The 13,816-nt window shown below is 50.2% G+C and overlaps 1 long non-coding RNA gene across 2 annotated transcripts; it reads left to right on the forward strand.

Annotated features, from left to right (window-relative positions):
* Positions 1-1,195: 1,195 nt before the first annotated feature.
* Positions 1,196-12,929, forward strand: LOC134756797 (uncharacterized). 2 transcript variants are annotated; one of them, XR_010129988.1, is made up of 6 exons: positions 1,209-1,632; positions 3,993-4,062; positions 5,609-5,706; positions 9,463-9,629; positions 10,777-11,839; positions 12,568-12,929. It is a non-coding gene; the product is annotated as an uncharacterized lncRNA (long non-coding RNA). The 2 variants fall into 2 exon arrangements; XR_010129989.1 differs by lacking the exons at positions 5,609-5,706; positions 9,463-9,629; positions 10,777-11,839; positions 12,568-12,929 and adding exons at positions 7,860-8,028; positions 8,128-9,060 and having other exon boundaries at positions 1,196-1,632.
* Positions 12,930-13,816: the final 887 nt, after the last annotated feature.

A 13,816-nucleotide genomic window follows, 5' to 3' on the forward strand; every position in this document is an offset into this window, starting at 1 on the left:
CATTCATGGGCATCTGTTGCATCATGATATCTGTTGCAGAATCATCCCATAGTGGCTTCCAAGCAGGGCGTTGCAGCTGAGACTGGCCCTGGTCTCAGCATCTTCGGAGAGGCCCCAGATTGATAAGTGTCTTGTTCTGAGTCATGGCTCAAAGTCCCCATGGCAGACAGGAATCCCTATCAGCATGGTAGATTTCATAAACCCCAAATTAGGGCATGAGATCTGAAAAAGAATCTGGGGGATTTGTGATAACATGTGAGGGCATACAAATAAGGACTCTTACTTGCTCAAGACTAACAAACTGCATGTCTTGACAAGAGTAGCCAAGATGAAATCAAATGTAGACAGGAGGGTTCTGAACACACGTGGGGTCACTGGTGTGGCTTGGCCCTGGACTACCCCTCTCCCCCTCACCACCCAAATCCACCAGAGCCTTCTAGAGGAAGCATTCTCCCCACTGGTGGCGTGGTGGGGCCGGGGCCTCAACAGGGACTGTTGTAATCATCCAGGTGGGAAATGACAGAGAGGTGGTGAGAGGCGGGCGGGCTCTGGAAGAAGTTGGAATCCTGCTGACAAGATGCTCCAGTGGTTTGGACATGGGTCTGAAAAACTCCAGGACGGCTCTCCAAGGTTTCGGCCTGAGTGAATGAAGGGATGGGGTTGCCACTGACTGAGGAAGAGAATGTATTCTATTGCATATTATTTAATTAATTACTTTGATGTGAAAAGTCCAAATAACAACTGTGTCTGGAACTGAGCAGGGCATCTGTGGGACCACCGCCCACAGGCACCCAGGGCTTATGGCACCACCCACCCCCATCCTAGGAGGCCCCAGAGACCCCGGCGGAGAAAGAGGGAGGCTCACCCTCTTGCTGTGGTGTGTGTGGGGGTGGGCAGTGTGAAAAGGTTTGGCCCACCTGAGTCCCCTGGGCTGGTAGGAGAACTGGGGCCGGGCAGGGGGTGGTGTTGGAACAGGAGGGGTGGTGTGTGAGCCTCTGTGGGCACAGACCCACCGTGGCCCACAGAGGCTCTTTCTCCTCAGACCCGGTGTGCTGTTACCAGAGCCTTCTAGAGGAAGTGTTCTCCGAGCTGAGGGCGGCTCTTTGATTCTCCAGGCCACAAACCCCCACAGGCCCTGCCTGGCCAGAGGCGTGCCTGTGCATCCCAGCAAGTGAGCGCCCAGGGACTCTCGGCCAGAGAGGCTGTGAGGGTGGCTTTGTGAGGATGGCTTTGTGTGGCTGCACATTGCCCTTGGCCAAGCCCCGCTGCCAGGAGAGGCAGCTCGGCTGCCAAACCTCCTCAACCCAAGTTACCTGAGCAAGCAGCCCTATCCCCTCGCCTGCTTCTCACTGCCTCGCCTGCCTTGGGCCTGCCCGACCCAAAGGGTCACATGCCTTGTTCCCCATCAGTGGAGACCAGGGACAAGAAGACAGCTCTGTGGGAAGAGCCAAGAGGACCATTTGGGAAAATACAGGTTCCAGGTGTCTCTCCAGACCTCGAGAGTTGGTGTCTCCTGGGAAGAGGCCTTGATGAGATCTGGGGAGATTCGGATCTGATGAGATTCAGGGAGCCCTGGCCTCTCCGTACTTGAGGAGATGGGACACACAGGACAAGCTGCAGGCTTGTGAGCAGGTATGTTCTGCTTCTCTGAGGACAAGAGAACCCTGGATCCTTGAGGGCTCTCAAGGGGCATTTACAGGGTCTGACCCTAAATCAAGGCATCAGGTCCCAGAGAGGGCGAGGGTGCATGTGCTCAGACAACCAGAGGTCCCGCAGAGGCCACCAGAGCCCCCAAGGGGGGTCGGAGAGAGTCCACTTCCCGCCAGAGGTGCGATGTGGCCACATCACTGGGCACCTAGTCCTTCTTTCTGCCAGCCTCAGCCATATGATGAGGAACCAACGCCTAAAGCTTCCTGAGCTGGAGGTGGGGAGGCAGGACTGGGGAGATTGGAGCTGGAGTGGAGTGGGCCTGAGCTGGGGAGAGTGGGGTTCCTGTGGCCCCCCGCAGGGTGAATGCCTGAGCTGGTTGCTCTGGATATGTGACCTGCTCCTCCCTCCTGTAAACTCTTCACCCTGATCTGGAGAAGGTGATCCCCAAGGGCTAGGACCCATCCACCCAGAAATACACTAAATAAGTAAATGTGCTCTGTTCAGATTTTATCTAATCAGGATTCCAGAGTACAAGACAAATGGCCTCACGTCCGGCTGGGAGGTGTAATTCATTCTCCTGGGTGAGTCCAAAGCCTGGGGCAGAATGGGGAGAGGAGGGGCGGGGTGATTTAGGGTAGTGGAACGTGTACTAAGGGTCTGGGAGGCCCTGAAGCTTGGAGTGCAGGGCCCAGCGCCAAGACCTCCAGAACAACCCAGCCTTCCTCGGGATCTGCCCAGGGATGGAAATGAAACCTAGTGTCCTTTCTTTCAGGAAGTCTATTTCTGGGACTTATTCTAGGGAATATACATAGGTGGTCATTCAAAGATTTAGCCACAAAGTTGTCCTTCACTGTGACTTCTAAGCCTGAAAAACCGGAAGCAACCTAAATGTCCAAAAATGGGGCATGGGTTAAATACACTGTGAAACATCCAGAAAATAAAACACAATTGAGCCTTTAAAAATGATGTAGAAGAACATCTAATGACATAGAAATAAGCAGATAGCATAATGAACAGAATAATACAAAGCTGAGATGTATATAAAATAATCTGATTTTTAAATCATTGATTGGGCTGGGCGCAGTGGCTCATGCCTGTAATCCCAGTATTTTGGGAGGCCGAGGCAGGCAGATCACCTGAGGTCGGGAGTTCGAGACCAGCCTGACCAACATGGAGAAACCCCATCTCTACTAAAAAATACAAAATTAACCAGGCATGGTGGCACATGCCTGTAATCCCAGCTACTCAGGAGGCTAAGGCAGGATGGTTGCTTGAACCCGGGAGGCGGAGGTTGCAGTGAGCCGAGATTGCACCATTGCACTCCAGCCTGGGCAATAGTGAAACTCCATCTCAAAAAACAAATAAATAAAAATAAAAAATAAAGCATTGATTTATGAAAAACATTGGAAGGATATACAATAAAACATTGACAAGTGGTAAGCTAAGGGGTAATTTTAGATTGCTTCTTTTTCTTTGTTTTTATTTTGGTTTTGCTTATTTGAATTTTTAATTTTTTTAGCATAATCATGCACTTACACAATAGACAAATGTAAGGAGAGCTATTATTTTACAAACCAGAATCTCCAAGATTTAGCTCAGGAAGAATTCCTGGGTAGGAGAGACAGCTGGCTCAGTCAGCCCTCACTCCACCTCCCTCTGTGCACTCTCCTCTTTGGGTCACTTTTCTTCATTCCCACGGCTTCTTTCTGGCTGGCCGCCAGGGATGGCACCACTTTTTTAATTCTGTGGACCAAACATAGCTAGAAACCCAGCCTTGGTTGTTGTTTGAGACCGAGTCTCGCTCTGTCACCCAGGCTGGAGTACAGTGGCGTGATCTCGGCTCACTGCAATCTCCACCTCCCAGGTTCAAACAATTCTCATGCTTCAGCCTCCTGAGTAGCTGGGATTACAGGTATGTGCCACCACACCAGGCTAATTTTTTGTATTTTTACTGGGTTGGCCAGGCTGGTCTTGAACTCCTGGCTTCAAGTGACCCGCCCATCTTGGCTTCCCAAAGTGCTGGGATTACAGGCGTGAGCCACCACACCTGGCCGAAACCCAGTCTTTCGCTTCTTTTAACAAGCACAGCTAAGAAACCTGGGAAGATCAGACCAGATGGCACTAATAAGGGCACTCAAGGGAAGGCAACAGGACATAAACATGGTGCCCAGAAGAACTGTAAACCCAATCCAGCTTCCCAAGGCAGGCGTGTCCAGTCCTACCTTAACCAGTTACCCTCTGGAGGCTCCCAGCTCCTGTCCATCCTATGTGGAGGTTTATGAGGGGACAGAGACCCCACCAAGTCCTTTGTCCCATCGTAATTTTTATCACCTTCTTTTCAGGTTCACCTTCTATTTTGAAGACCCGCTTCTTCCTCAGGTACCTGATCTTGAAAACGACCTCCCCTTTCAGGTAGGACCCACCATGACATATGGAGAGTGCTCTAGCCCTTGGTCCAGGCTCCTGATAAAAAATATTCCAGCGCACCCCCAAGCCACAGCACTCATTTCAGAGAACTGGCACCTCACACACATAAAAGGCCTCTCAGGACCCAAGAAGCTCCCAGGCTCCAAGAGCAGATACATTGGCTTGACAGCCCCAAGCTTTCCTTCACACCACTCCACCTGCCCCAATGAAAAACAGACAAGTAATCAATGAATTATTTCCCCATTAAAATAAACTAATAGCATTAAAAACTGTAATCTAAATATAGGCTAATTGTAAAAAATATGGAAAATCTGGAAAAGTATAAGAAATAAAATGAAAATACTCCATAATAATCACACTAAATGGAGATAACCATTATTGCTATACGCATACACATTTAAATGAAACTGAGGTAATACCATGTGCATACACACATAGTATATATAAAATCCTGATCTTTTTCCATATCAATTACATCATAAGAATTTTCTTGGGTCATTAAAATATTCTTTGAAAATACGATGTAAAATGGCTGCATAGTATCCTATTGTACGGTACACTGGTTACTAAGCCAATTTCCTAGTGTTAGGCATGTGAACTGTTTCCAAATTGTTCATTATTTTAAATAATAATTTAATAAACATTCTTACACATACATCTTTGCATACATCTCTGATTATTTCTTTCTCTCTCTTTTTTTTTTTTTTTTTTTGGGATGGAGTTTCGCTCTTGTTGCCCAGGCTGGAGTGCAATGGCATGATCTCGGCTCACCACAACCTCTGCCTCCTGGGTTCAAGTGATTCTCATGCCTCAGCCTCTTGAGTAGCTGGGATTACAGGCATGTGCCACCACACCCAGCTAATTTTGTATTTTTGGTAGAGACGGGGTTTCTCCATGTTAGTCAGGGTGGTCTTGAACTCCCGACCTCAGGTGATCTGCCCACCTCAGCCTCCCAAAGTGCTGGGATTACAGGCGTGAGCCACCGTGCCCAGCCTCTGATTATTTCTTTAGGATAAAGTCCTAGAAGTGGGATTATGAAGTAAAAGGATGTGAATCCCTGCAAAGTTCTTGGTGTCTGGGAGCAATGTGTTTTTGATAAATGGTGTTACCGTAGTCCCCTCTTATCTTCAGGGGACATGGCCCAAGCCCCACAGTGGTTGTCTGAAATTGTAGTTAGTATTGAACCCTGTATACACTATGTTTTTTTCTATACATACATACCTATGATAAAGTTTAATTTATAAATTAGGCACAGTAAAAGATTAACAACAATAATAAAATAGATCAATTATAACAATATGCTGCAAGAAAAGTAATGTGAGTATGGTCTTTCTCCATGTGTCTCAAAATGTTATATTGTAGATCCTAGCTACCTGAGCTAAGATCTGAGATCTAAAATCTTGATTTTTTTTCCATATAAATTATATCATAAGAATTTTCCTGGGTCATTAAAGTAGTCTTTGAAAATACAATTTTATTTGATTTATTTATGTATATTTTTTGAGACAGGGTCTCTCACTTTGTCACCCAGGCTGGAGTGCAGCAGTGCAATCGTGGTTCACTGCAACCTCGACCTCCCAGGGTCAAGTGATCCTCCAGCCTCAGCCCCACAAGTAGCTGGGACCACAGGTGTGCACCACCGTGCATGGCTAATTTTTGTGTTTTCTGTAGAGACGGGGGTTTCTCCATGTAGCCCATGCTGGTCTTGAACTTCTGAGTTCCAGCGATCTGCCCACCTCGACCTCCCAAATTGCTGGGACTGCAGGTGTGAGCCACAGTGCCCAGCCTGAAAATACAATTTCTAATGGCTGCATAGTATCTCATTGTTTGGCACAATATACACTTTTTTTCTTTCCTTATTAAGTCAAGAACTTCCACCTTTTCACTTAAAGGAAGCACTTCACGGCTTCTCTTTGGCACATCCAAATTTCCAGCATTGCTACTCTTGTGCTTTGGGGCCATTACAAGGTAAAACAAGGGTTACTTGAACACAAGCACCATGATACCTTGACAGATGGCCCCTAAGGGACACGCAGGTGGGTGGCAGCCACAGCATGGATACGCTGGAGAGAGGAATGATTCATGTCCCAGGTGGGACATCAGGGGATGGCCTGTTGGAGTAGGAGTCAGGAGGCCAGTGTGGCCAGAATGGAAACTTGACATCTATTCTTATGATTCTTTAAGGGAAGTGAACCCCACTGTGACAGCCTGGCCTAGGCCAGAAGGCAGGAGAATGGCAGAGGGCAGCTTCCACAGCTCCAACACCTGCTCAGGTGTTTATGGCAGTGAGGAGGGAGAGCATGTCCCAGAGCTGGGTTCCACTGTGCCGGGTGCTGAGAGTCCAGGGCTGACTAGGTCATGACTCTGCTTCTAAGTTTATTTTATAAATTAGGCACAGTAAGAGATGAACAACAACAATAATAAAATAGATCAATTATAACAATATGCTGCAATGAAAGTTATGTGAGTATAGTTTTTCTCTCTATGTCTCAAAATATTGTAGATCCTAGCTTCTAAGTTCAATTTATAAATTAGGCACACAATCCCATGGGGTCGACGGATGGACACTGTTAACAAGCATATGGCATGACAGATAGGGGAGGCTTCCTGGAGGAGGTGACATTTGAGTGGGGCATTGAGGGATGAACAGGTGAATTGGATTTCAACAGGCAGGGAATATACTAATACCTGTTTGCTGAGGAGAGCATAAGGGACCCATGGTTATTAGGGTGTGGACCCATGGCCTTGATCTGGGATTATCACTGGGAAGTAGAGAAAGCAGAGAGTGAGAAGAGGGTTCAGAAGAGGACCCTGGGCCACATGGCCATGTTGAAGGTGGGGTAAGAGGTGGGGCTGGAAAGTGCTGGAAGGGGGCTAAGGAGGAGCATCAAGGCATGAGGAACACCAGTGGAGTGGGCTGTCACAAGATTTAAGAACGACCAACAGAGAAAATATCACATATTGATGGGAGGCCAAGAGAGACAGGCTCTAAGGAGGGCCCAGGGCTGGCAAGCATTTGGTCCCGGGAGACCCTGGCAGGGGCCGGGCTGGTAAAGTGGACAGGATAGAGGTCGGGGGCATTTGATTCCTGCGGCTGTCATGGTAACAAACCACTTCAAACTGAGGGGCTTAAACAACACACATTATTCTCTTACAATTCTGGAGGCCAGAAGCCCAAAATCAGTCTCGCTGGGCTAATGTCAAGGTGTCAGTCGGGCTGATTCCTTCTGGAGGCTCCAGGAAAGAATCTGTTTTCTTGCCTTTTCTGGCTCAATTTCTCGGCTTGTGGCTCCTTCCTCCATCTTCAAAGAGCATCACTCCAATCTGCTCCTCCATCAGGTCACCTTCTGCCTGACTCCTACATCCCTTTCAGAAGGACCCTTGTGATTCCATGAGGTCCACCCAGATCACCCAGGATAATGTCCCCGTCTCAAGAGGCTTAATCTAATCACAGGTGAAAGCCCTATAACGAGGTGTCATGGACAGATTCTGGGCCTAAAGACATGCACATCTGTGGGGGCATCATTCAGACTTCCACGGGTGACAAGGGCCCCATGGTGGGAGGGGGGAAGAGGAGGAAACGGGAGAGTGAGGATTCACCAGGAGACTGGCCCGAGAAAGGAGACACGGATTGGACAGGCTCAGCCAGTGGAAGACCGTCCTGCCTGGAGGGAAGTGGCTTTTAGGAGTTTTTTCCTGAGCCTGTTGTGTCTCCTTCCCTCCTTTCTCCCCAAAATCCAACTAGAAAACTAGAAACATAATCTGTTGTGTTGACTCCATAGGTCTTGCTTCCCCTCAACCCAGACACCCACTCGTCCAAGGGTCTTCCAGCTGGCTGAGTTGGGACCTGCATTTTTTAACCACAAGGAAAAGAAGCCCAGAGCTACCAAGAATAATATTTTATTGACTTGGAATGAGTTTTGGAATCTGTATTTTTAACAAGCTGCCCAGGTGATTTTGATGATCAGACAGTTTGAGGTGGGTTTTTTTTTTTTTTCCTTTCCTCTTTCTCTTCCCTTCAGTAAACTGTTTTTCAACTTTGTTTTTCAGTGAAAACCATTTCCTCCTCGTCGTGGCGCAGGTCCAGAGGCTGCGCCCATCTCTCCCACGTCAACAGTCCTGTGTCCTTGGCGAAGGACTGTTCTCTCATTCAGTGCCTTTCCTCTCTTCCTGGGCCAAATCCCTGCTTTGCGTCTCCCTGCAGCTCATAAAAAGCTGAATTACCTGAGGCAGGGAAAGCCCCACCCACTGTCATTCTCAGGGAGGAGTGGAGTCTGCAGAGGCCGCAATGCACAGCTTCCCTTTCCCCCTCCACCCGTGTTTTCCCAGAGCAGCTCTGTTCCAGGCCCGGGGGTGTCCCTGGGCCGAGGTGGAATCCAGCCCTGACCACCTCCCAAAGCCAACAGCCCTGAGTGAGCGTGCAGAGAAGCAAGAGCTGTTCCTGATGCAGAGCAAAGACATCTCCCAGTCAAGGGGGATGAACTGATTTGGGACAAAAGGCAGTTGTTGGCTGAGGAAGGCAGGATCTGGGGGAGCCCTGTGCTGAGTGGAGGTGGGTGGGTGTATTTCCTTGGCTCACAGAGGCCTCTTGTCTGGTGGGATCAGCTCCTCCAGCCAGTTGCCACCTGATCCAGCTTTGGGAGATGTGGAGAATGACTTTCACAGTGATTTCCACTGGGCCATGGCATTGAAACAGCTGCAGGAGGGGACACAGCTGGTGCCACCCCTACTCCGTCCATTAGAGCTGCTGTGAAGGAATGCCACCCTCCCCATGGGGAGTGAGGGGGCCCTACTTGCTGTGGTTGGTTCCAGGGACCATGGGAAGAGACGAACCCCTATTTTCAAGGGCACAAGTTGGCTTTTATTAAAATAAAATTTCATCATCACTTATTCCAGTGGCTCCCAAACTTGGCTAAACATCAGGATCACCCAGGATGTTTGTTAAAAAATAAAGATTATGGCTGGGTGCAGTGGTTCACGCCTGTAATCCTAGCACTTTGGGAGGCCCAGGCGGGCAGATCACTTGAGGTCAGGAATTCGAGACCAGCCTGGCCAACATGGCGAAATGCTGTCTCTACTAAAAATACAAAAATTAGCTGGGTGTGGTGGTGCATACCTGTAACCCCAGCTACTCGGAGGCAGAGGCAGGAGAATTGCTTGAGCTTGGGAGGCAAAGGTGGCAGTGAGTCGAGATAGCACCACTGCACTGCACTCCAGCCTGGGTGACAGTGCGAGACTCTTGTCTCAAAAAAAAAAAAAAAAAGATTAATAAAAATAAAGAGTTTTAGAACTCATCCTAGATGGAATCAATCAGAATCTCTTTGGGTAGGCTTGGGCTGGAATCAGTGCGAAATATGTCTAATCAGATTGCTTTCCTGATTCCAGACGGTTGAGCCCATAGAACAGGAGTGAGAAGATGGAAGAGCGAGGGGGCTGGGATGATGAAAACTTGCGCTTGTGGCCACCATTCATTAGAGAGCGCCGGGGGCCAGCTGCAGAACTGTAGACTCCTCATACATCATCGTGTTGAGTCTTCAAAACAAACCTATGAGGTGTGCCCAATTGTTTCCATTTTGCTGGTGAGCAAATGGGAGCTCAAAGTGGCCACACACACAGCTAATAAGAGGCAGAGCCAGGACTCTGGCCCAGATCTTTCTCTTGACTCCTCTGCCGTGGAAGGGATCATGAGAAAACCTGGCCCCAGCTCCGGAGTCAGGCCAGCACATGACCCAACTGTCATGCCAGCACAAGCTGCCTTCTGGACACTTCTCTGGTGGGCTCGCTCTGTCTCAGGGCTTCAGCTGCCCCCTGCTCACTCCCCTCACATCAGTCACTGTGTAGCTGGGGACACAGAGGTGGCTGAGACATGGCCATCATCAAGGCAGGGGGTTCATGGAAAGGGCATGAGCTACAACCAGGAGAGAGGGCTTCTGGTTCCAGTGCCACCACCCAGAGCTCTGGAAGGGGCCCCAGCACCCTTTTAGAGGGGCTAGATTGGGTGGTCTCTGGGGGTCCATCCACTCTTAAAAAGCAGAGTCTGATCACCTGACTGCCCTGGCACCCCCCGCCACTCCAGCACGTGGCCCTTGCTGACACATCTGCCCTGCAAGGCTGATGAGCTGTGGCTTCTTGCCTCTTTGGCTCCTTCCAGCACCCAGGAGTTTCTGGTACATAGTAGGCGTTCAGTGGGGTGACCCTTCATGGATAATCAGCAATTATGTATTAGGCACTATTGATAACCGCAGACACTGGACTAAAATACTAGGAATTCAGAGAGGGCCCTACCTCTACGGAGTTTATAGCCTCGTAGGGGAGAAAGATAGAAAACACCATGAATCGATTACAATTGTGGTCAGTGCTAGGAAGAAAAATAATAGGATAGTTTAAGAATGGGATTGGGGGCAGTTCTAATTTAGACAGAGGCATGAGAAACATTTAACCTGAGACCCGAAGGATGAATAAGAGCCATATGGAAACTGGAGGTAAGGTGGGAGTGGGGACAGTGTTTTGGGCGAAGGGAGCAGGAGTTGCAAAGGCCCTCAGGTGGGGAGGATGGACACCAGGGAACCCAATGAGGGCAAGTGTGGCTGCAGGGAGTGAGCTGGCAGGAGGGGCCCAGGAGCAGCAACTGATATTGAAGATGGCCGAGGTCAGACCATCAGGGTCTTGTTTTTTTTTTTTTTTTTTTCTGTCCCCCAGGCTGGAGTGCAGCGGTGCAATCTCGGCTCACTGCAACTTCCACCTCCTGGGTTCAAGCAATTCTCCTGCCTCAGCCTCCCAAGTAGCTGGGATTACAAGCACCCGCCACCATGCCCGGCCAATTTTTATATTTTTAGTAGAGGCGGGATTTCTCCATGTAGCCCAGGCCGGTCTTGAACTCCTGACCTCAAGTGATCCACCCACCTTAGCCTCCCAAAGTGCTGGGATTACAGGTGTGAGCCACCATGCCCCACCAGCCATCAGAGTTTTATAGCAAGAATTTTTACCTTTGTCCTTAGTGCAATGGGAAATCCTTGAAACGCTATTATTGCCTTCCTCTGCAAGGAAAGGTTATTTTGGTGGGCAGTGGATAGAGGAAATGCAGAGGGAGCCACTAAAGGGTTCTGGTGAGATCTGGAGCCCTGCTGGGATAATCTGACCAGAGAAAGCAAAGATTCCAGGGAGCTAGGCACACTTGCCCTACCTCCAGCTGCACACAGCTGGTTCCAGCTTTGTCCTGACCTTCAGTCTGGCATACAGGGTAGACCCACTGGTACCTGGTACCTCACTCTGGGGGTGAGGCGGCCACCCACCTAGGTCTGGGCCCTGTAGCAGTTTGGCAGCAACATCTGGGTGATAAGAGAAGCGATCTGACCTACTCCCAGGGACAAGAAGCTTTGACTCTTCAAGATCATAAAGGCTTCCCTCCTGTCCTTGGGTCCTCCTGTTGCCGGAGAGGTAAGGTGGGGTGAGGGTCCTCCGGGAGGGCGGGCTTAGCAGAGCCCAGCACCATCTCAGCAGACACTGCTCTTCTCCTACTCTCAGCACCTCCAAGGCAGTGAGTGGCTTTCTCTTGTCTAGAGGACAAAATCCATTCCTCACCTGGACACAGTGAACCTGTCTGTGGGATTCAGGGAGCATCAAGGAGGGAATTTAGTTTCCGCAGACTTCAGGGAAGACTTTCTGGAGGAGGTGATGCCTGAGAGCTATCCAGGAGAGAAGAGTGAAAAAATGTTAAGCAGTGGAAAAACATGAACCAAACTGTGGCTGCATCTTCCCATGGGTATGTGTAGGTAGACTCAGCATTTTACTGTTTCTGGGCATAAAGCACAGGACCATCTGCCCTAGGAAGCCCTTCTGCCACAGTAAACAGCCTCACATGGCTTCCAAAGGGCTCTTGGGCACTTCAGGGACCAGTGCCCAGCATACTGCTGGGGAGGCCAGGCTGTGCCTGGGTGGCCTGAGCTCTGGGAGTTTAAGCCAATGTGGATTATTGTTAGGAGTGAGTTTCATAGCCCTGCCTCTCCCATTCAGAGATCTCCACTCCCTACCCAGCAGCCTTGAGTAGGGTCTAGGATTCTTCTCCCCACATCACAGGTGGGCAGAGGAGAATTCTGCCTTAGGGAAGGTTGAAATTAAGATCCTAAACTAAGTTGGGCTGGGGTTAACTCTTCACAGATGGAGGATCTCCTTCAGCACGGGCTGAGGGCTGAGGGCCCCAGATCAGGGCATCAGACTCCTGGGGCTGCTTGCAGGGTAGAGAGGACCTCCATTCTGATGAGTCCCAGGACTCAGCACTGAGTAGAGAGGGGAGGGACCGTGCCCATTTGACCAGACGTCCGATAAGGCAGGAGACTCTTGTTTTAGCATCAGAGCTGGAAGAGGCCCAGGGAGACTGTCCCTTGAAGCTTGAGGCCCTGAGAGGGACACTGGCTATGGAAGGATGAACAATGGCCCCCAAACATGTTCACATCCTTATCCCCAGAGCCTGTGAATATGGTCTCTTAACAGGGCAACAGGGACTTAGCGCGTGCAATCAAGGATCTCCAGATGGGGATAACCCAGGTGTGCCCCACCTAATCTCAGTGTCCTTGGAAGAGGGATGCAGAAGGAGTCAGAATCAGAGAAGAAGGTGACACGATGAAGGAATCCGAAATTAGAGTGATGCTCTTTGAAGATGGAGGAAGGGACCACAAGCTGAGAAATAGAGGTGGCCACTAGACACTGAAAAAGGCAAGGAAGTGGATTCTCCCTTGGAGCCTCCAGAAGGAACCAGCTCTGCCGACACCTTGACATTAGCCCATTGAGACTGATTTAAGGGCTGCTGGACTCCAGAATTGTAAGAGAATAAACGTGTGTTGTTTAAGGCCCTTGGTTAGTAGCGATTTGCTACAGCAGCTGCAGAAACCTAATAAGTATAGGTTCCGCCTAGAGACGCAGAACTAGCCAGCGGCCGATCCCGCTCCGGGACCCTGCAGGCCCCAGCTCTATGGAATCCTGTCGCACACGGGATGGACGTGGGCTAGAGGCGGAGGTGAGGCCCCAAGGAGGCCCACAGACCAGGGCCTCCAGGGAATGTGCGTGAGTGCGCAGGGGTGCGTGTGTGAGAAGGGGAGGAACTTGTCTTCTTCGTGCATTGGGGATTTTCTAGGCAGACAATCCTCCAAAGTCATGTCAACATTTTTCTCTCCAGGAAAAAATAACTCAAGTCTCTATCAGAAACGTCAGAGTTTCACATGCACACCAGTAGACAGACTTGTGGGTGCCAGCGAGAAATGAGCTGCACCCTGGCCCCGGGCACCTTTCATCTTCAGCGGGCGGGGAGCTAGGCAGAGGGGGCGGGGGGAACCAACACAGCCACTGTGGACACATTGTGCCATCTGGACTTCCCCAGAGCTCTGGGAGTCCTGTGGCGGGAGCGGCCCCACCCCTACCACACAGTGCTTCCCACTTCCACCAAATCTCTGGGAAGATTCAACACATTTCTTAGCAGCCGAGAGCCATTGGAATTTCCAGCCTAATCCCAGATGTGAGGCTGACCATGATGGGAGTTTGGCCTTGTAAGGCAGCTGGGGGGCTGGCAGTGCCCTCAGGCCCCCCAGCACTGGCCCGGCTGGGCTGACGTGCGTGATCCTCCTCACTCTGGGTCCTGCCGTTGGGCTTTCTGTGGCGAGCCGAAGAGAGCCCATGCATGTGGTTTTCACACACGTGGAGAGGGCTGGGGGGCCTGAAGCCAGCAGGCTGGAGCCCCACAGTCAGG

The sequence above is a fragment of the Gorilla gorilla genome, chromosome 12 (genome assembly GCF_029281585.2).
Source record: "Gorilla gorilla gorilla isolate KB3781 chromosome 12, NHGRI_mGorGor1-v2.1_pri, whole genome shotgun sequence".
NCBI lineage: Eukaryota > Metazoa > Chordata > Mammalia > Primates > Hominidae > Gorilla > Gorilla gorilla.